General features: G+C 29.5%; 1 pseudogene; it reads left to right on the top strand.

The window, feature by feature from the left end:
* Nucleotides 1-13,762: 13,762 nt before the first annotated feature.
* On the top strand, nt 13,763-21,035 carry LOC114417719 (annotated as a pseudogene).
* Nucleotides 21,036-23,602: the final 2,567 nt, after the last annotated feature.

Below are 23,602 nucleotides of genomic sequence, written 5' to 3'. Positions count from 1 at the left end.
CACTTTAAAAACGAGCAAATATCACTTTCCCACAAAGAGGGACTAAAAATAGTGGCCATCAAAACGACTGATTGGGAAGGAGTAAGTGAGTAATTTGTAAAATAAATAGCATACCAACAACAACACATTTAATATAAATTTAGAATACTAATAAAATAAGATTTATTTACTTGTTAAAGATATAAGTAGTCAACAATGACAAGAATTGTCTATACATTATGCAATCTCTCCGAATTCAAAAGTTAAATCTTTTTTATGATCACATATTTTAATTTTAAGATTTTTAATAAAGAAAATCTAAAAACTATCTGCAAACTAAACAAAAAAATCTAACTAAGTATTCAAATTCTATAAATAATTAATCATATATTATAAATAAACTTAAGTATCATGAAATGAAACATAATATTAATATGTTATTTTAAACAAAATATTACGACTGATTAAAACCCAAAAAAAGTACAGGATAATTTAAACATAATTAACACCGTCAATTACTCAACTTTTATAATTTAAAATATCATAAATGTGTTATCTTTGTTGGATTGATTGATGTTCCAAGTCTACGCAAAGGAACGAGGATTTGGTACTAAATTTAAGGTGCAATCAGGTCATGTCATATACTATACTCATTATTGATTCGATTTATTACGTAAAATAACTATTTAGAAATTAATGAGAGAGAAAATATTGATCAATATCTACTTTATTTTTGTGGATTTAAGTGATAGGAAGAGATAAGAAGAAGGAAAAAAAACTATAATAAATGATGTAATAAAAAATAAAGTAAAAATGAACTAAAAAAGAAACCGGATATGTTATATATTTTTAATAATAATCCTATAACAGATAACTCGGACACTATAATCAAAAGACCAAGAATTGAAAAGGAATTGTCACAGGTGGTTTAGGAAAATGATACTTTCGCTACATGTACATGAAGTCATGAACATGAACTTTGACAAACTTATGATTGTTGGCTATGCGTGCACGCATTTCAAGGCTTCCAATCAGTCTTATAAAGATAGGTTTTTGTTTTATTTAGGTTTAAATATTTTTTTATTCATGTAATTTAATGTTTTCATTTTTGTTTATTTTTAAAAAATCATTTTAAATCTTATAAGATGTGTTATTTTTTAATTTTTTTAAAATGTTTTAGTAATACTTTAAACATTAAAAAATATTTTTAGCCGTGAAAAAATGTTATAACAAATGATAAAAAATAAAATAAACACATTTTATAAAAATTAAAATAAAATTAAAAATTACAAAAATAAAAAATACTAAATTACAACCATGATCAATGTATTTAAACCTTTGTTTTATGTGACAATCATTCCTAACGTCTACCAATTTGCTAGGATACAATTCCATTCAAATCAGTTTACATTTACATAATATAGTTTCACTTTCAAATAGATACAGTCATATAGTGACCATTAAGTGCAGTGACTCGTCATCAAAGATGATAAATATTTAGCTTTGAATCTTGCATACATGTCGTACGTTCTAATTAAGCATAATGTAGTTCAACGGTGTTTTGTCCTAGGTCAGATGTTAGACTTGGTTTAAAGTCAAAAGGGCAGTGCTTACTGCTTAATCTTCTCTTTCTAATTAGTGTAGATATACGATAACTTGTTTTTATGTTTTCTTTGGATCTGACCTTGTGAGATTCAATTCATATATATGGATAAGAATAGAGTATCCCTTGTATTCTGATTTATATATAGTAAAACAATTCCTATAAAGCATAAACAGAAAAAAGAAAAGCATAATGCGGCTCAAAAGACCCTTCTCTAGTTTATTAGTGGGAAATTGTTTTTATTTTTTAAACAATCTCATTTCTAGATTATTTAGAATTATTCAGAACAAATTTTGAATTCTAATGTCTTGTAACTCTACTTATCTCAGAGAAAAAAAGACTATACATTAATTATCAATATAAAATAGTTTACTAATTATCAATATAAAATAGTTTACACTATTATCTTTTGATAAATGATAAATTTATTGATTTTTATAATAATTATGTTTAAGTTATGTAAATGATAATTTTCTATTAGGTGATACCGTAAATCTTTTAAATATGTTTTGTCAATTGTTTTACTTTTTAACAAACTTATGCCTAGATCAATTCATGAATGCTATGCTAATTAATTATCTCATAACTACACAACTTGAAATTAATATATTTCTCCAATTCCTCTTACTTTCATTTGCTAAAATGAGATGATGGAACATGATCGATCTATTCGATCTTAAGAGACTCTTAGATAAAGTATTTTGTTTTTTTGAACAAATTGTTTTATGATCTGATAGGTTTAAATAGATACATGTCTTCCATAAAAAAATGGCTAATTAAGTGTGAGAAAGTACTAATTAATCAGCATAAAAATCAAAGATCTCTTAAAACAAATACGACTTTACTTAATTGAACTTGTTTTGAAGAGGAAAAGTACATGTTAATTACCATTGTGTTAGACCATCTAATGGCAAAAGCTTTATATATATTAACAGCGATAGCTATATATATTAAGAGCTTTCACGGGTGAGTCTAAAGTAAAGGCTTTGATAGCCTTATACTTTAGTCGGACTTGATTGAATTGATGGCTCTTGAAAAATTATTATAGAATATATACAAATATGTGTACGTCACAAATAGGGGTGAGAATAGGTCAGACTGACCTACAAGGGTCTACGACCTGATCTACATAAAATTTGACCTGAATTGGCCTATTTAATTAAAAGATTAGGCTTAGACTTATTAAAAAGCTTTATAAGCCTGATAGACCGGCTTATATATATGTATATATACTTATATTATTTTTTTGGTACAACTAATTATTTTTTTAAAACTAGCAGACTTTGATTACAAATTATTGTTCCATAACTTCTATTCCTATAATTAAGTAAGACTTTAATTACAACTTAGGTGTGAATCATGTGTCCCTTTATATTCCTCATTATTTTTATTGGTTTTTCTATTACCGTTAACATTTCACTTTCCTATTACGTTCATTCCTATTTCAGAGCAAAGGAATATTAAAGATTTAATGTGAGGAAAGCTTTTAAAAAGACTATCAGGCCAGACTAGGTTTTTTAAAAAGTCAAGCTAGACTTTTAAAAAGGTCAGACCAAACCAAAATAAAAGTCTTTGATAGGCAATAGGTCAGGCCCAAACCTAAAAAATTCATCGTAGACTAGACTCAAGCCTTTTGAAGCCTGTCTGACCTATTCCCAACCCTAGTCACACAGGCTGTCTAAAACCATATAAAAAAACCGGTTTCCCCAAAATAATGTCATAATGTATTTGACAATGAATCCGATTTTTTAGAAAAAATTATATTCCTTATTGTATATTTTATTTAATCAAGCTTTCCCCAAATTAATTTTATTAGTTAGCTTGTACTAAGATTCTCAATTATGTGTATTGATTCTGTTTCCTTCAATAATTTAGTTTAAACTCCACCACTTGATCAAATTCTGGTTGTCAAATAAATATTTAACCGAATCTCTAAGTATTAACGACTTAAATTATAAAATTGTTTTTATGATTTTATTCTTTATAATATACTCTTTTTATGTTTTTAGTCTCTATAAAAAAGTTAATCCTTAAAAAATTGTAAACTTTTGATATTAGTTCCTCTTATATTAAAGTGTATTTAATTTAGTTCCTACACTATTTAAAATTATGTCATATAAAATATATTCTCCAATAAATTGCTGGCATGCCATTTAGTGAATAGTAACAAAGACTAAAATCATAAAATAAATTTTACAGGAATCAAAATCATTAAAAAATTATGATAACTAAAAACATAAAATGAGTATATTATAAGGATTAAAAATATATTTAAATTAATTTCCATTGTTACTTAAAAAATATAGAAGGAAAATGATGTTGGAAGACAAGGAAAAAGCAATATCTAAGTGAATTATAAACAAAACCAACAATCGTTCTCGGTGGGAAAATTTTTTTGTCGCATCTTTTCTCTATTAATTTTTTTATATATGGTTACGATTCCCTATATCATTCACATATCATTCTATTTTGTTGTACTGTATATAATAATCTCTGGTCATTTTGTCCTCTTAAATGTAATTTGGAAACTAATACTTCTTTATCTTTTTTAATTTCTAACCCGGGGCCGGAAAGTGTATTATTTTAAAATGTAATTAAAATATTAGAAAGGGGCTCATTTTCTAACCAGCTTTTTCTAGCCTCACATCAAACGTATCAAAAGGTGATTATGTTTAAAGAGAAACAAAGTCAAATGACAAAAGAACTAATTAGGGGCTGTTGTTGCGAAGTAACCAGCACTAGATTCCGACTTTTTATGCAATGCCTTACGCCTAATTTCAATATACGGAGAGATAAAAATACAAACAAAAAAAAAATAATCAGAAAATTCAAAACATCCATCTCATTTCGGTAGATTGGGATGAATAAGAAAGTGATTAATTTTTTTTATAGATGTGATAAGTGAAACTATTGACATGTTTTATATCCTGCTCGAAATAAAAAGGATACAATTGAATGATCCTAATACGGCTAAGGATATACAAACTTAGAGTATAAATTATCATACATTAGTATTTTTAAAAATAAACAAAAGAAAATGCTACATATCGGAAATTGAAGATAAAAACAATACTCAAATTAAATAAAAATATTTAGAAATCAAAACTAAACTTAGAAATATTTATTAAAAAAATAAAGAAACACTTAATCCATGTGAAAACAATGCATGACAAATTAAGGTTTCGTAATTAACTTGCTTTTTCTTACCTATTGTTAAAAAAAAAAAAGATAGAGACGGTTGGAATGATATAAGATGAGTTTGTTAAAAATAATTTATTTTAATAAAATAAACAATTTGTTGTTTTTTAGTATGTTTGATTAAATTATCTTTTTTTAAAAAATAAATCTTATCTACTTATCAAACAAATATTTATTTTAAGTGTAAATAAATTTACTATGTTTATTTTAATGAGAGTATGAGACGGTTTGTGGTCCCGGGAGAGGCTATTATCCGTAAAAGAGTTATTTACAAACAGAACTCTTTCCATTTGAGCTTTTTTTCATTTCTGACAGCGACTTCAAAATTTTGGTCGCTACTTCCTAATTCATATTTCTAGAGACGTGGGCCCCACTTTGCCTCACTTTCTAAAAAGCAAAAGGACACCGACCCCTATCCTTCCCTCCAAAATCAACAACGGACCCACATTGTAATTATTTCTCATACTTGTTTCATTTTTTATTTATAAAAAAAGTTTTATTTTTATAATAATGTGTGATTATTATGTCATTCTTACGTCATACATAACATCACATTATTGTTATTATGGATCTTTGTATTACATCCTAAGTCCGTCTATCTAAAAAAATGATAATAATATTCATTTATTTATGTTTTGAACATTACTATCATCTTTATATTATAGTTTGTCTTGGCATCATAGATTAGTTTTATTATCAAATAATAGGCTTTACAAAACTATTGTTTAGATATGTGAGAATATAATTTTTAATGAAAGATCATGATTTGAATATAAGTGAAAAATTATTATTTTAATGTATAGAATCAAATCGTAATTAACAAATTCTAATCTAAACACACTCTAAGTTCATGTTTAGACTATAATATTTTGAATGAATAATTATTTGATTAAGTATATTTTTAATTCTTATAAATATTTTAAAAAATGATTTTTAATCTCTATTGTAAAATGTTGATTTTTGGTATTTTATTTTATAAAATGTATCACAATTAAATTCAATTATTGAGTCTCGCAACTAGTATTAATGATTATTTAATTTTTAGCAGTAAAAATACAAAATGTGAATAATAGATTATAAAATATCATAGATTATAACCACCACAAAAATCACAATGTTACATATTGATTACCTTTGTTCACAACAACAAGGATATCAAAGTTTGTTTGCCGTGATTTTTGTAATGATTAAAAATGGTCACATTTTATAATTTATAGATTGTATTTTTTAATACTTTTTTATTGCCAAAAATTAAATCATTGTTAACTTAGTTGACTGAGTCAACAATAGGATTCAATTGTTACAGTGACTAAAAATTAATAATTTAAAGTAAAGGAAATAAAAATAAATTTATCAGTATTTATAAGGACTAAAATTATGTTTAACAATTAATTATATCTTATTGAAAGTCTTTTTAATAAATTGTCAAAAAACGTTACTACTTAGTTTCTCCAAGAGATAAATTAGTTTATTTACTTGAGAGAATGTGGAGGTTAGCTATATATTCAACATAGCCAATGACACTTATCACATCATTTACAATAATTATACAGGTCTCAATGCTTTATGATCTCTTTTCTTACAACTTATTTCAGTTATTTACTATAAATACGTTTTGCGGGTGAGATTAGTTTAGAGAAGATAATACATAACCATGCTCATAGCTTAATTTGGTCTCTTAGCATTGGAAAAGACACTTATTGTATATCATCATTTTTTTAAATTAAGTAAGAATATTTTCAGGCTGAGTAAAATTTTGATTATGCTTAAAATCCTTCTCTGAAGAGTTTGAAGAGTGTGCCTCCCACCCAGTCTAGTAAATTTTGGAACACTTAATTCTCTCAAATATTTCGATAAAGTTGAAATCAAACCAACTCCACTTGGTCGCAGTGGAAATTATGAATTATACCTGTAATCAAATTCTTGAGTCATTGTTTAGTAGAAAAATAAGATACCAAATGGCCTTCTCAGCCTGAGAATAAATCGTAGTTTTGTGGACGGGAATGTCAGATCAATAAAAAAAATCAAATTAACCATGACATGGAACACGTTTCTTTAATTAATTTCTAGGCTAAAAAGTTACATCTACGTTTTGTTGATTGCCATGTTTTTTATTTAGCCCATCCTTTCTCCCCTATTTGATGAAATAACATATGGGAAATTTGATCCTGCACGTGATCTTACATAACAGAAATGATTAGCACCAAAAACAAAAAAGAAAAGAAAAGAAATGATTAGCACCATTAATAAGTGGGTAATATTAAAATATATAAAGCTAATTAAAATATAGGATATTGACCTAGTTAATAAAATTGAATAGCAATAACAAAAATAGTCTTAAATATAAAATTTGTTAATGATTTTTCATTGACAGATAATTTATAAGTTTTTATTGAGATTTGTGAGTTTTTGAAATGAGTACTAATCTTCTTAAAATAAACTGAATTTACTATATTTATATTTTATCCTTCCTCCATGAAAACAACAAATTCTGGGATGAGGATGTCTCTATAGCACAACACTGTTCATTATTACCTTAGATGTTGAATTCTAGTGTAAAGTGATCATCGCAGTGTTTACCATTATTTCCTCCACAGGGGCACTTATGAAGGTAAGAAACTAGTTGCTTGGTGCGTACACATCTTAATTGCCAAGTAACACAATGCCAAATTGTCTATGCTCCCCACTTCAACATAGAAAAGAAGATTCAGTATTCAGTGTACGTGCTATTGTTTATCTTAAACACTAACCCTAATAATAAAATCAATCAATATTAATATTTCTTCGTGTCACGGATTTTTGTTTTGACTTGCTACAACATTACGTTTGTCACGGACACTCGAGGACTCTTGTTGACTTAAAAAGTGTTTCACTTTCAAATTGCTTTTTATAGTCTAACCCTACTTATACCGTTCTATTAATTCACAATAGTGCATACACAATATATATTGAGACTTCATCTGTATGATGCATGGTCAAATATTTTTTTAATGAACAATATATATAATGTTTTTTAAAATAAAAATTTCATAAATTATTAACTCGGTTCTTTATTGAAGTTTTTTTTTTTTTAGGTAATCATGTTATTGATACTAAATATTTATTAGCTTCATTGATAATTAATCTCTACTAAAAAAATTGACTAAGGTTTTAACCATATCGAATCAAATTAGTTAAAGGTGTACGTTCATGAGTCCATGTTAAAGTTTCAATCAATTCCTGCCAATATCCGTGCCAAGAAATTAAGAACATAAATCCAGTAGTCCAAACAAGATGTCCAAACAAGAACATTCATGCTGAGACTATAAACTATTCATACCAAAAGGGTTATATCCGTTGATAAATTGTGAAGAATTCAACCATAGATACAAAGGTTTGAAGTATTCTTAATATCAACTATATATGATTCCCATATACTTCTTTCGTCTTAATCAAGACAAATAAAAAATAAATAAAAAAGAACAATAATTAATTTTATAAAATTATCCTTATATCATTATTTATTTATTTATTATTTTTATAGTTTATCATAAATATGATAAGAGATATAAATACAAAAATAATTAATATTATATTAAAAATTAAAATAATAATTATTTTGAGATAATTTTTTTATTCGATAATTATAATGAAATACAGAAAATACTTTTTATTATTAGGCAATAATGTATACATATGGAGAGAAAAAAAACGAACGAAGAGGCCTACCTTCAAAGCTACCGGGCAGACCTAGGAGTGCATTTAAAAATTAATGAAATGAAAGAAACTGTGCTTAAAAGATGGTTCTCAATTGAAGGCAAGCATGAACATGTGTGCATTTTAAATTTTCTTAATATTTCTTTTGTGGCAGGAGGAAATTAAAGGATGTTTTTGCACATCCATTTTTGCATTGTGACCTAGATTAACTTCAAAGATTCGTAAAAGTAAAAGTTAAATTTGTTGACTCCATCGAATTCTAGTACGTGAAACCTTTTGACATTAATTGTTAATTAATGGCAATATACCGTTAGATAGTTTCAGTATTTGTATTTTTAGCTACCTAATGTAACAACGTTACTTCCATTACGGAATGAAAGTCTACGGTAATTAAATAAAAAAAAAGCTTTATGTTTTATATATAAAGTATAATAAATTAATTTTACCCGGTTTGAGAGTAAATAAGCATGTTTATAAAATTTGTCATTCTTATCAAATTCTCAAATTAACTCATAAATTCTTACGAGTTTATGAGTTTACTTATTTTTTATGAATTGACTCTGTGTAAATTTTTTGTTTTAGTAGGATCTGAATAGACTTGATAGACTATAAATAAACTCGGTAAAAAAATTAATAAGGTAAAAAATTTAGATCAAAACACAAATTATTTTGAATTATTTTTTGTTTGTTGAGTGTTCAACACACTTCCATTTGATGTATTATTTTTGAACTAAAAAATTCTCATCTCTGACAAAATCAAACCCTTATTTTCTAACAATATCAAATTTCCGATGAGAATGTTCTACCAGATTTGTAAGTTATTATATAATAGTGATATATTATTAGATTAAGTTATTTAAGTATTGTGAAATTTATGATTTATTATTTTACTTTATTATGTTATTGTTAAAATGTTTAACTGATATATTATTTAAAGATATTTTATTATTATTTTTATATAAAATACATTTTTATAATTTACATAAACTTTCGAGTTTGATAACTTTAAATTTTGTTGTATGATGAATTTACTTGACTAATATGATATTTTTTTAATAAGAATTATATGTGGTTTCTTATGTATCATTCAATTAATTCTGATGTACTCAGTTAATCTATTTTGAGATAAAATAATATCTTGATAATTTATGTTTAAGTTAAATATTTAAAGAACTCAAGTATTAAATGAGCTGTGCAAGCAACTTTGAAGCCCGTCTTTATGTAGTTTGAATATCAAGAAACTAGAAAAAAAAACTTATACTTTGCGGTGAGAGGGTTTTTTTTTTTTTTTTTAGATTTCTTAAGTTTGCCGTGAGTTCAATTAGTTACTATTGTTTGTGTCAAAATCACTTTTAAGATAAAAATATTTAAATATAAATCATTAAAGTTTAAACCCACCTTTAATCAAAATCAATAAAATATAAATTAAATTATAATTTTATTCTTCCATTTTTTAATTCGTAATTTTAATACTCTTATTTTTAAAACTCAACATATTTAATCTTTTTATTTTTTAAAATTAATAAATTTCATTCTTCTGTATACAAATGATATATGATGTTTATGTGACAAAGTTAAAAGAAATGAAAACTAAAAAATATTTTCATAGAATTTCAACCAATAACTTTTAATGCAATAATAATAAAGCCATCGAGTCACTTGTTTGGTTTTATTTGACTTGCAAAAGAATATTTTCTATGTATCAATATGTCATGAGTAATTAATTTTTCTTTCTAATTATAAAATTCATAAAATAAACCAATTTATTTAATATATCCGACTATTATTTTTGTTTTACATAATTTTACGTATTTTTAATTTGAACAATTTACATATTTTATTTTAATTACAAAAATTTAATTTAATATATGAAAATATTATTTTTTATTCTAATTATATAAAAATTGACAGCAAATTATAAAAAATAATTGAATTTAATAAATTAAAATGGAAATTATTTACATAAATTATTTTATATAATTGACTGTAATATATAACTTATTTTTTACTCTAATTATATAAATCAATTTAACTGCATTAATTAATATGCAAATTTTTTGTGTAATTTATAAAAATTATGTAAATTATTTTATTCTAATTATAAAAATTAATAAAATTTTAATAATTAATTTTTTAGGAAAACTTGCTGTTAACATTTTCAATTTAACTAAAAAAATTATTTAATAAATAATTTTTATATTGAAAGTATATACATTATGAAAGTTACATAAATTAATATATAAATTTTTTATATAAATTATTTTATATAATTTATACGAATTATGTAAATTTATTTTAATATGTAAATTATACAAAAAAATTCATGAAATAATATGTATATTAAAATGAATATATATAATTTGTTTAAATTATTAATTGATGAAATTATATTGATTTAGATAATTAGAGTAAAATTATTTTATGTAAATTATTAATTTATGAAATTCAAATATTTTTTATAATTAATATAAAAAGAACACTTTTTTCATATTAAATTGTGTAATTGAAATAAAAACATGTAAAATTATATAAAATAAAAATTATATATTAAAAAAATTTATAATTAGAAAAAAATTAATAACGCTTGTCTTAATGATACATAGAAATCATTGTTTACAAAATATACTAAACAAAGCAAGTGATATAATGATTTATTGTCTTTCTATTGTATTAAAGCTCATGGGTTTAATTTCTGTCAATACACTTTGTTTTAGTTCATTTAACTCCTTAGAACATAAGTCTCTATGTAAGTGAAAATGTCTTAATTAGTCTCTATGTGCTAATTTAGAAATAGGAGATAAAATTTACCTATTAAAAATTATAAACGAATTCAAATTACAATTTACCTCAAATTTAAAATTATATTTGTAAACGCTTACCCTTGTGCACACTAAAAACATTTATTATTTTTCCCTTTTGCATAAGCATATAGATACGGAACTCAATAATTTTCTTTTACAGGTCTCGCAAATCAATAAACTTGTTAGTTGATAGTCAATTTTTATTTTTTTATAAAAGAAAAATGAAATTTTGATACTGAACTTGTTTATCTTATAAAATATCATCAGGCCCAACTCTATATGGACTCTTTAGGTTCTGAAATAAGCCTAGCGTAATTTTTCTTGAAGCCTATGAAGTGGTTTAAATCTTGGCCCATAATCGTATCTAACATTTTCTGTTTCTCCAATGGTGTAGCCTCATTGAGTTAATTTAATAATTATAATTTTTATACAGTCCTCATTATTCATCATATTTTTATTTTCTTTTTGTTGTGAATTAATGTATAAAAACTCGTTTCTTATACGCATTTATTACCTTAGGCCTTAGCTGACTCTAATAATGCAGCCGAATAAAGTACTAGTAGTATTTTTGTTCTATGAAAAATATATAATTAATATCTTTTTTTTTACAAATTAATATCTTATTTTATGAATACAAGAAATGACTTCTTTAAAAACAGATGCAAAATCATAATTTATAAATATTAATTAGATATTATTGTCATCCTTTTGTTTTCAAATTAAAGATTTTAATTTTTATGCACTAAGAGTATGAAAAAATTATTAATTTAGTTTTTATAGTCGCACGGACTTTATTTTTAATCTTTACACATGAAAATCATCCCTTTTAATTCTATAACACTTTCTATTCTCTTTTAGTCTCTATTTTACACAAAGTTTACCTTTTAATCTTTGTCATATTATAACAACACACTAAAAAATATCTCAAAGTGTTTGTACATGAACCTAAAAGGATGATTTTTAAGTGTAGGAAATAAAAGTTAAAAACTATAAGAACCAAATGAGTAAATTTTTTTTAAAAAAATAATTACACTTTTAATCAATAAAAAATCATGGTATCTATAACTTTTAATCTAATTGGTTAAAGTTAATAAACTTATTATTATATATAATAATTTATGATTAAACGACAATGTAAAAATATTTCATACTATTAGTGTATACAACACTTACTCTAAATTAATTTTAAAAATAATATCATTGGTTAGTGAAAAAAAATTTAAAACAATATCAAATTAATTATTACTTAGTAGCCATGTTTAAACATATTCTAAAATAAGGAAGAAAACACCTTATTGTTTTTCGTGATTATTTTGAACTTGGCCCAAAGGAGGTCCATTCAGACCTAGCAGGCCCTTTCTGTTCATAAACAAGCAGCCCAACCAAATAATCCCAAGATATAGCAACTGATGCAGGGTAAGGGATCCTAACAATTGGAAAGTTGACTTAGCACAAGGAAGAAATTCCCATCACTTTGACTTATTCTATCAATTCTATATCAGAAAGCGTTTATAGAACAATAGAACCCACAAACTAGGTACTACTGCAATTTCTATCCTAATCACCTTACACCTTTATCCCAAATTGACTTGAGCATTTGAGTCCTTGCACCTTCACTTTTCACTAGGTTTGTAGCAATCTAAGGACCAGTTTGAAGTCTTGTGAGAACCACGTGTTGTCTAGCTACCTCAAGCTTGATGGAACATTGAAGCTATCTACAAGAGCAATTAGTTTTAATTTCACTCTTAATTTATTTAAAGCAACCTAAATCAATTTCTTGCAATATTGCCAAGTTTAATTTGTATTCCTCAATTTTTCAAACAAAGTGAGCATGAACGAAATGAAGAAAAGCTACTTCAGTTATGAATATAATATAATGCTTCAAAATAAAGAGTTTCCCAAATAAACTGAAGGATTTAATTTCGTTCCTTTGACTTAGTTAGCACTTGTGATCCTCCAAGAACCGCCATTATGGTGGAGACTCGAAGAAATAGTTCCAATTAACACCACAACCATCACTTAATCATAAAGAATATTAAGACAACTAGACAAGAAAAATTAATCCCTACAAAGAGCAAAGGAGAATGGAAGAAGTCTACATACTACACAATTCAGCTTCTAAATATTCTATTTTGTATTAATTTTAAACTCTTGCTAGCTGTTGAGCACTTCCAAAACTCGAAGTTTTGTTAGCAGATGGAGAACTACTTCACTGCACATTAATTAGCAATCCGCCAAGGCAAAGACAAATTTCAAGAGGTTGAGGTTGATCACTTTACAACTCTTTTGCCAATATTATGATGTCATTGTCATTGCATTATTAAACCCTTGTGCTGCTGTCCTCTCTCCTAGGTTAGCATTTGTGGAAAATTAATTATTATTACTATGACAGAGAAATAGTAGAATTTAGTAATCAGAGGGTTTATAAAACAAATAGAGAAAAAATAGTGCTAGAAAGGACTAAAACTCAAAGAACCAACAAAATTGCATGGTTGAGACACAACACATGTATAGCAAGCCCCGCGTTGACTTCTAGTAAGAGTTCATTCACTTTGTCTGCAATGTTTGTCTTTTGGTGTTGGAGCTGTACACTCCACCTTAATTTTCTTTCATCAAAAACTCTGATTCTGAAGAGAAACAACACACAAAAAAAATGGATTTTTTGTACACCCTGTTGAGTTTGATAGCCTTTTCTTTTCTGGGTATCTTCCTAGTCTTTTGTTTCATCTTGTTGAGCACGATCCTGGGAAAATCAATAGGGGACCCTGATTATGCTCCAGTAAAAGGCACAGTGTTTAACCAGCTGTTATACTTCAACACACTCCATGACTACCAAGCTCAAGTGGCCAAAACTAATCCAACTTTTCGGTTACTGGCTCCTGATCAAAGCGAGTTGTACACCGCGGACCCACGAAATGTTGAACACATACTGAAAACCAACTTTGGTAAGTACTCAAAAGGCAAGTATAACCAGGATATTGTGACTGATCTTTTTGGTGAGGGGATTTTTGCTGTTGATGGTGACAAGTGGAGGCAGCAAAGGAAGCTTGCAAGTTTTGAATTCTCCACAAGGGTTCTTAGAGATTTCAGTTGTTCTGTTTTTAGAAGGAATGCTGCCAAGTTGGTCAGGGTTATCTCAGAATTTCTCCATCAGGGTCAGGTTTTTGATATGCAAGTGAGTGGTTATATTTTCCTAGAAAATAGTATATGATTGTGGAAGGAAGGATTGGAATTTTTGTTCTGAAATTTTTGAGGAGGCTTTAATTTGGTTCCGTTAAGTTTCTCGTGTGAGCTAAAATCAACTTATGCATTTTAGTTTCTCCAATAAAACCATTCACGTGTCTTCTTCAGCCTAGCTGTTAGAGCAGAGGTTGGGATAAAAGGGGTGAGGGAAATCGAGAGAGAGAAAATGGGCCTTGCTTCGAGGGAAGGAAACCTCCTGTGAGAGAAAAGTCACATAGACTTCTTGCATGCTTTATTTACTGCACGTGTTCCGTATTTATACGCTGCATGAATGACTACAAGTAGCGTAACTAACTCCCTAACCATATTAACGGAAATAACTAGCTACTTAACTGTCGTAACTAACTGATCAACTAAGCTAGTTCATCAATCGCGCCTCTGGTTATATCTCGTAGTCTTTTAGGTAACTGGGCTTCGCAGTTGAACGTTTGGGCCTGGTCTTATTGTTTTGTGGCGCAATACTTCCAGCACCCTCATCATCCTGCAGGCTGCTGCTATCAAGAAGCATGCATAAGGATTTGATGAAAATCTTGTCTGAGGTCCAGCTTAGAGAACCAAGAAGCATGGCCTAGCTCATCAAGTAGCTCGTCTATTGTCGGGATTGGAAAACGGTCCCGAACGGTGGCTGAGTTGAGTGCACGATAGTCGACACACATCTTCCAGGTGCCATCCTTCTTCTTTACCAAGAAGACTGGTGAGGAGTATGGGCTAGTACTGGGCTGAATCAATCTAGATGAAAGGAGCTCCGACACCTGCTTTTCTATCTCAGACTTATGAAATTGTGGGTATCGGTAAGGACGTACGTTGATTGGAGCTGTGTTTGGGAGAAGGTTGGTATGGTGGACTATCTGTCGTGGAGGGGGTAGGCTAGATGGGGTTTGAAATAATTGCTGGAATTGGGTGAGGAGGGCTTCGATTACAGGTATCGTGTGAGGAAGAAGGTGTTGTGGGTCTGGTTGGGTGGGTATAATGCTCAGGTGGAATAGGGCCGAAGCTGACTCGGTTTGGATTAAGCGCTTTACCTGTGGTGTCGAAATTGATTGAGGCCCATTCGATATGTCTGCATGAAGCTCAATTAGGCGGCCCATATAGGTGAACTTCATAGAAAACGAGGTGTAGTCAGTGGTTATTGGCCCAAATTGCCTTAACCATTCTATCCCCAAGACCGCGTCTGCGCCACTGATCGGAAGCAGGTGGAATGTCGCTGTGAACTGATGACCTTGGAGTGAGAGCATGGTATCAGGACATACTTTGTTGCAGTCAAGGATTGACCCATTGCCAACCAAGACGTGGAGAGGGCTCGTGCTCTGAGTCTTCAAATGGCGGAACTGAGCAATACGTGGCTGAAGGAAATTATGGGTGCTACCGCTGTCGAGAGAATGGTAAGGTTGGTGTGGTTGATGATGCCATTGATGATGCAATCCTACCCCGCAAGGGCATTGGATAAAAGAATCCAAGTAGATTGAGCCAGAGATCCAAGGGAAGGCCCTAGGGTTCTCATGAGTCTTAGGGTAGATTTCGAGTCCATGGGCTAAGTATGAGCCCGCTTATCGTTGTAAATATTAGAATAGTTTTTTTCTTCGTTTGGGCCTTGTATTTTGGTCATTCTAGTAGTATAGGATTTTAGCCTTGTATTTCGAGGCATTTTGAGTAGTCTTTGTAGTAGGGAGGCCGAAGAGGGCATAAAGGCTTATGTGGGGGTGGTTTGTGTCTATGGTCGAGTCTAAGATGAAAGAAGTGGGTGGTTCCTGGTCTAGGGGAGGAGGTGATGGTGGGTCTAAGGTGGGTTCGTCTGGGTTATCAGCGATAAACAAAAGGACACGCCCCTTGCAACGATGAGAAGAGCTCCACTTCTCATCACAATTATAGCATAATCCTTTCTCGCGTCGTAGGGCAATCTCGTCGGGGGTTCGTTGAACGTATGTGGATTTCTGCTTCTGGTTGAGATTGGAAGGGTGGCACGAAGGAGATGGGGAAGTGTGAGAACGCAGGGATGGTTGTCGACGATCTCGCAACTTATCTTCCTACAATTTTGCAAGGGCCATTGCTTGTGGCAAAGAGATAGGCTGTCGTGCTAATACTTCACGACGAATATCTGGTGTTAATCCAGAGATAAAGCAACTTAACAAGAAAGGATGAGGCAAACCTATCACACGATTTGCTAGCCGTTCGAACTCTGTTAAGTATTCATTCACCGTGCTTCGTTGTGTGAGTTTGAAAAGAGTGCCTTTTGGATCATCATAGTATGAAGGAGCAAATATGGATTCCAAAGCTTGCAAGAATCCCGACCAAGACGTGATAAATCCATTTCTAAACATCTATTGGTACCAGCTTAAAGCGGCACCATCGAGGTAAAACGAAGCTACTGTTATTCTTTCTTCTTCCGACGTATTCTGGTATTCGAATAGCTGGGATATCTTGAATATCCAGCCCATGGGGTCGCGGCCATCGAATCTCGAAATATCCAGCTTGACGGAATTGCGTTGGTGGAAGTGGTTGTTGGGCGTGGAGTGTATCTGTTTAGGGGATCTTAGGTGGAGATGGTCGAGAATGGAATCCACCTTGCCGGAAAGCTCTGAATATTTGTCAACAAGGTCCGTGTGCTTGTCGATGAGGGTGGATTGGCTGGTAGAGAGGCTAGCTATTGCGTCTTCAAGTCTGTCGGTAGTAGTCTTTCTGGTAGTATGGTCTGCCATGGTGGAGCTTGGGCGTCACGGCGACAGGTCGGACCAGTGTTAGAGTAGAGGTTGGGATAAAAGGGGTGAGGGAAATCGAGAGAGAGAAAATGGGCCTTGCTTCGAGGGAAGGAAATAGTGAGAGAAAAGTCACGTAGACTTCTTGCATGCTTTATTTACTGCAGGTGTTCCGTATTTATACACTGCATGAATGACTACAAGTAGCGTAACTAACTCCCTAACCATATTAACGGAAATAACTAGCTACTTAACTGTCGTAACTAACTGATCAACTAAGCTAGGACATCAATCGCGCCTCTGGTTATATCTCGTAGTCTTTTAGGTAACTGGGCTTCGCAGTTGAACGTTTGGGCCTGGTCTTATTGTTTTCTGGTGCAATACTTTCAGCACCCTCGTCATCCTGCAGGCTGCTGCTATCACTAGCCTTATCGATTAGATCATGGTTTTCTTTGAACGATCATCAAAGATCAATTTTAAGCTAGTATTTCATAGCTTAGTCTTTCATCAATAAGAAAAGTGGATCAAAGAAATATATATGTTAGTTAAACTATGCTAACATTAGATCGGTTAGAATTAGGAGTTATTTGAACAAATTTTCTTTTCAGTTACTATCGTATAATCTTTCAGTTGAAAGCAATGAAGTAGATGTGAATTTTTTATTTTTATTTTTCTAGGACATACTAATGAGATGCACTTTGGACTCCATATTCAAAGTTGGGTTTGGAACAGAATTGAATTGCTTGGATGGATCGAGCAAAGAGGGAGTGAATTCATGAAGGCCTTTGATGAGTCAAATGCTTTGATTTATTGGCGATATGTTGATCCTTTCTGGAGGCTCAAGAGGTTTCTTAACATTGGTTGTGAAGCTACCAAGAGAAACGTGAAAATGATAGATGATTTTGTCCATGGAGTAATTAAGACCAAGGCACAATTGGCATTTTAGCAAGAATCTGTGAGTAGATCAGTTACTTTTGTTTCCCCCTCAATATCTTTCCGTTTCATTTTGAATAAATAACATATGTAAATAAATATTGAGTGGTGTTGAGCATATTAATGATAGAGTTTAATTTTCAATCACATCACTTTTAGTATAAAGATTTTTACATTTTCAATTAATCAAAATAAAAAACCACTAGTTATTATCATGATAATTTGTAATTGAATGACAATTCAAAATATTTGTACAATGTGAATGCATTTTAATTAAAATCAATGATATAAATTTTTTATTGGACTAGATTAAGGGTGAGTTTGTTTAAACTTAAGGAAACATTTGTTTCTAGAAATAAGAAACGGTTTTTTTAAGGAGAAAAGAAACAGTTTATACAAATACACTAAAATGATTAAAAGAATTAATTATTTTAATAAATAAGTATTTATTTTGACAAATAAGTTTAATCTGTCAAATAAGTTTAAATAAACTAGTTCTAAGATGAACTGTAATGTTGTAGTATTTTTTAGAAGTCTTTCGGATGATACCTGTGCATTTGAATAATCTGGTTTTCCAAATTTATCTTTTCTACTGCTTTAGAACTTACATTTAAGGATGACTGATGTCCTTCAAATGATTGCTTTGATTTTCAGAATGTCAAAGAGGACGAGGTTTTTGATTGAGAGCAAGAAGGACCAAAAAACTATGACTGATCAGTACTTGAGGGATATAATTCTGAACTTTATGATAGCTGGCAAAGGCACAAGTGCAAACACTCTTTCATGGTTCTTCTACATGCTCTGCAAGAACCCTCTTATAGAGGAAAAGATTGTGCAAGAAGTGAGAGATGTCACTTGTAGTTGTAGTCACGAAAGTGAACCAAACATAGAAGAATTTGTGGCCAAAATAACAGATGACACCCTTGATAAAATGCATTATCTTCATGCAGCATTGACAGAGACCTTGAGACTTTACCCTGCAGTCCCGGCGGTACCTTCTATAGAATTTTCTCAAAATCATATTGAATTATATCTTCCTTGGTCTACAGAATTTTTTATTACAGTACCATTATCACGTGTTACATAATCATCCAAATTAATTGTGCTTTTGATAGTTGCATAATCTGATTTGATTCTTGCTTTGGGTGATTGAGCCAACTCAATCATCCCATTTTGGTTACTTATTGATATATTTTTGTGTGTGTATTTACATTTCTAGTTAACAGTTGCAGATCAGAGATAGCTTGGAATTGATAGAGATAAAATCATTTATGTGTCTTTACATGATATGTTAAGTTTGAGTTCTTGACATGGTATCAGAGATTCTATGACTAAATACTCTAGAGTTTGATTCTTACTGCCCTTATTCTTATAATAAAAGTTGAAATTTACACAAGATAAAGTTGGCCTTACATGTTCATGTCAGTTTCAAGCCCAAAGGGCTCTTGCTCGAGAGAACATGTTAGAGATAAAACCATTCATGTGTGTTCTTCGCCTAATAGATTAGGTACATGTTTGTGTTAAAGTGTGAGAACGTACTTTTGAGTTCTGAGGATAACAAAACATGTCACAAAAATAAGTTTACTCCCCAGACTTAGTTTGTAGCACCCCAAACGAGAATCTAAACATGCTCTAAGTTTTTGAAATAGTTGGTTTGTGACAAATATCAGTATATACTATTCAGCTGTAAAGCAAAATGCTTTAAAATTTTACATGGCTTTCACTTCAAGTGACTCTAATAGTATAAACTTGCCATGTTAGGATGCTATTACTTGTTATGTGGATTCTGATTATATTATCTTTGGTATGATTTAAATTCAAGGATGGGAGGACTGCAGAGGCACATGATATTCTTCCTGATGGCCACAAACTGAAAAAGGGGGATGGAGTGTACTACTTGGCCTATGGTATGGGTCGAATGTGTTCAATTTGGGGGTGAAGATGCTAAGGAATTTCGTCCTGAAGGATGGCTCAACAATGGAATTTTCCAACCCGAATCGCCATTCAAATTCGTAGCTTTCCATGTTTGTACCTTCATAATCTCCTCTAAATTAACTTGCTTGCTTCATCCCTTATATAAGAAACGATCAATTTACGCCACTATAAGATAAACTAACACTTAAACTATCAATTATTTTATATAGAACATGGTTTACCCATCTTATGGTTGAATTATAAATCTTATTGTTTCGATCAAATTTTGTTAAAATTGGACAATTATAAGTTTATATAATCAAATGATTCTTATTTTTTATATATTTTGAAAGTATATATTAATTACACTAATTTTGTTGCACATCAATATAGTTCTAATATGTGTCCAACTCAAAGCTCCCAATAAGATTTTATAAAATATAATCTGTATGGTAAGAACTTTTAATTCAACGCAAAAATTTTAAGATGAAATTATCTTAAATAAATTTATTATATAGTGTAAGAATTGATGTAATTTAATGTCTCATTGCAGGCTGGACCAAGTATCTGCTTAGGGAAGGACTTTGCATACAGGCAAATGAAAATAGTAGCAACGGCTCTTGTTGGTTTCTTCAGGTTTAAACTGGCAAATGGAACACAAAGTGTGACTTACAAGGTCATGTTTACACTTCACATGGACAAGGGTCTTCCTCTATGTGCAATTCCAAGGTAATGAATAGGGTGACATATGAACCAATTGCAAAGCAAATCACTTAGCATAGTATCTCTAGTGTCATTTCAGTTTCACTTTGGTATATATTTTTAAGATCTTATTTGCAATGCGACTCTGCCGTACGTGTTGCTAGGTGAAGAAGAGATTATCTTATGGTGTGTTTATAAATGTATACATGTCCATACTCCAAAAGCCTTTTTTTTTTTTAATGTTTATATGAAACTTCAGACCTTGTCAATCGATATGATGAATTTACTGTGGATGACTTGTTGCTTGGGTTTGTAAGGAAGAATACTCAACCCTGGTTGAGATAAAATGTAAGGAGGAGGAGGAGATGATGTAATTAAATGGTGTTAGGCGCGCAGAGTGTTCCCGAGTATTGTTTATCCTCCAACACAAATTGAGCCAAATAGTTTAGATTTGATTTTTATTTCTTAGTGTGTTTGAATTGAATCCATTGATAGTAAAAAAGGAGGATATAAAAAAGGTTAGCCACCAAAATCAAAATAATTCTATTTTATAAGTATCAAAAAATTATTTAACTCTAAAATAAAATAAAAAAATTAATTATATCCGTTATTGTATCATACGAATTTTTCATTACCTTCTTTTTCTTCCTTTTTTTTTGGCCTGATACTCCTTGAACCCTAGACTTCTTGGATAGTACCGGAAAGATTATGACAATTAGGAGTGTTGGTGGTATAATTTGATTTGATTTTTTTTATTAAAAAATCATTTGAATCAAACATGAAAATTATATAAAATTCAGTTTAGTTTGATTTTAATATATTATTCAATACAAACCAAATCAAACCAATCTTTTATAGTTTGTTTTATATTAATTTTTACAATTTTTAACATTTTTAATTTAACCAACACAAAAGTTGATGCTATCATTGCCAAACATTTAGAACCTTATTTGCACCTTAGAGGCCATCAATACCTAATAGGTTCATACATTCAAAAATTTAGTGTGTTTTGATTTCTTGTATATAAATTATATGAAATAAAAATTAGAAACTAATGCTCTAGTCAATACACTAAAGTATAGTTACGCTCAAATTATGTTTAGAATGAATTAAAATTCAATCTTATATATATGCAAATAATAAATATAAATATTATAATATAAATAAATATTTACAGTTTGGTTTGAAATATAAATATTATAATATAAATAAATATTTACAGTTTGGTTTGATTTGACAAATAATCTGAACCAAATCAATTCGTTTATTGAAGAACAAATCCAAAAAAAATATCAATTTGATTTCATTTTCGATTGTTATTTTTGGATCGACTTGGATTTAAATATCCTATACTAATAGCAGCTCTTTGTGGTAGGGACCATAAGTTGTAATAAAATCTTGTGGTCTAATAGTTACAAACATATGATGTTGAGTCATCATAAATTACGTTATCAAATATTTACTGAACATATCATCACTTAACTAACAGTAAAATATAAAATAAAATTTTTAAATATAAGGAGACAAATGTAAAGTAAAAATTTATTTGGGAACAAATATAAAATTCATGTATTTATTAGAGATAGAATACATTTTAGTCTAGTTATTACATATAAAATAATTACTGATTTTATAATAATTAATATAAGAATTTATAAAAAATAAACTCTAATATCTTTTGCTGAAGTTGTATTTAATTTGTGCTTATCTGTGTTCCATTCTATCCATCACCCTTTACACACATCACGCTTCTGCATATTCGAATCTAGGTTTTGGAAGAATAGATCCCATGTTTCTTAGCAATTTAACGTGAGTCGTCGGGAATCAAACTCCAAACATGCACGTCTATCTGTATTTGGTTTGGTCCTTCTCATCCACGTCTCTGTTCATACATTTATCTTCTCACATGTATTGTTTGTCCTTGTTCATATAATTAAAAAACAACTTAAAAGGAATATCCCCATTCTCCCACAGATTAATAAAATTTCAGCGATTTGTTTCTACCCATATTAAAATAAATTTACCGCACTGATGTGTACTTTTGAAAAGGAAATTCCGGGTTGATAACTTGAGATAAGTCATGTGAGAAATAGGAGAACACTAAGAGAAACACACTTTTTTAGGCATAAATATAAAAGTAACATGAGTGTTGCTTTTGGAAAAACGTCCGTTACATAAACAGAAAGTTCTATCAAATACACACCAAATAGTTGGATTTTCTGTTTAATTGTGACTTATTTTTTAAAATTAAAAACCGTCAGAAATTACTTGAATAATTTGTTTGAAAGGTCTTAAACATATTCTAGCGGCTAAGAGTCATTAGAAATTGTTATATCTCAAATCCAAATGAAATTAAGGGGGATAAAATTCAAAATTGGTTGAGGGTAAAAAATTCATATAGTTTCATGAACGAATATAAGAAAATTGAGAAATTTAATTTTCTCGCAGAATCTTCAAATTTCAAATTTTTTTAATCGAATTGCTCTCACATGGATAATTGTTTTCCAAAATTGATAGAGGACTTTAGTAGATCTATTGATTTCGAGCATAACCCATATTTAAACTTTGTTTTTTGTTAAAAAAAGAGAGATTATTTTAAAAAATTGATTCTGATAGTTGTTCGCAAACACGATTTCGACCTTCCTAGATTTTGATTTTTTGTTTTTTGTTTTCCATGCTGTCTTTGTTTAAGTCATCTCTTTGTTCGACTAGTTTATGTTTGTTTTGTCTATTCATTTTTTTCCTGGTTCTATTCCTGCATTCTTTTGTCTCTTGTCTCTATATTTTTGTGCTTTGGGTGTATTATGAAAAAAAAAAAACACTTCTGTTTTAGTATTTCA

Source organism: Glycine soja, chromosome 7, assembly GCF_004193775.1.
Source record: "Glycine soja cultivar W05 chromosome 7, ASM419377v2, whole genome shotgun sequence".
Lineage (NCBI taxonomy): Eukaryota > Viridiplantae > Streptophyta > Magnoliopsida > Fabales > Fabaceae > Glycine > Glycine soja.
This window is presented reverse-complemented; position numbering and strand designations above follow the sequence as displayed.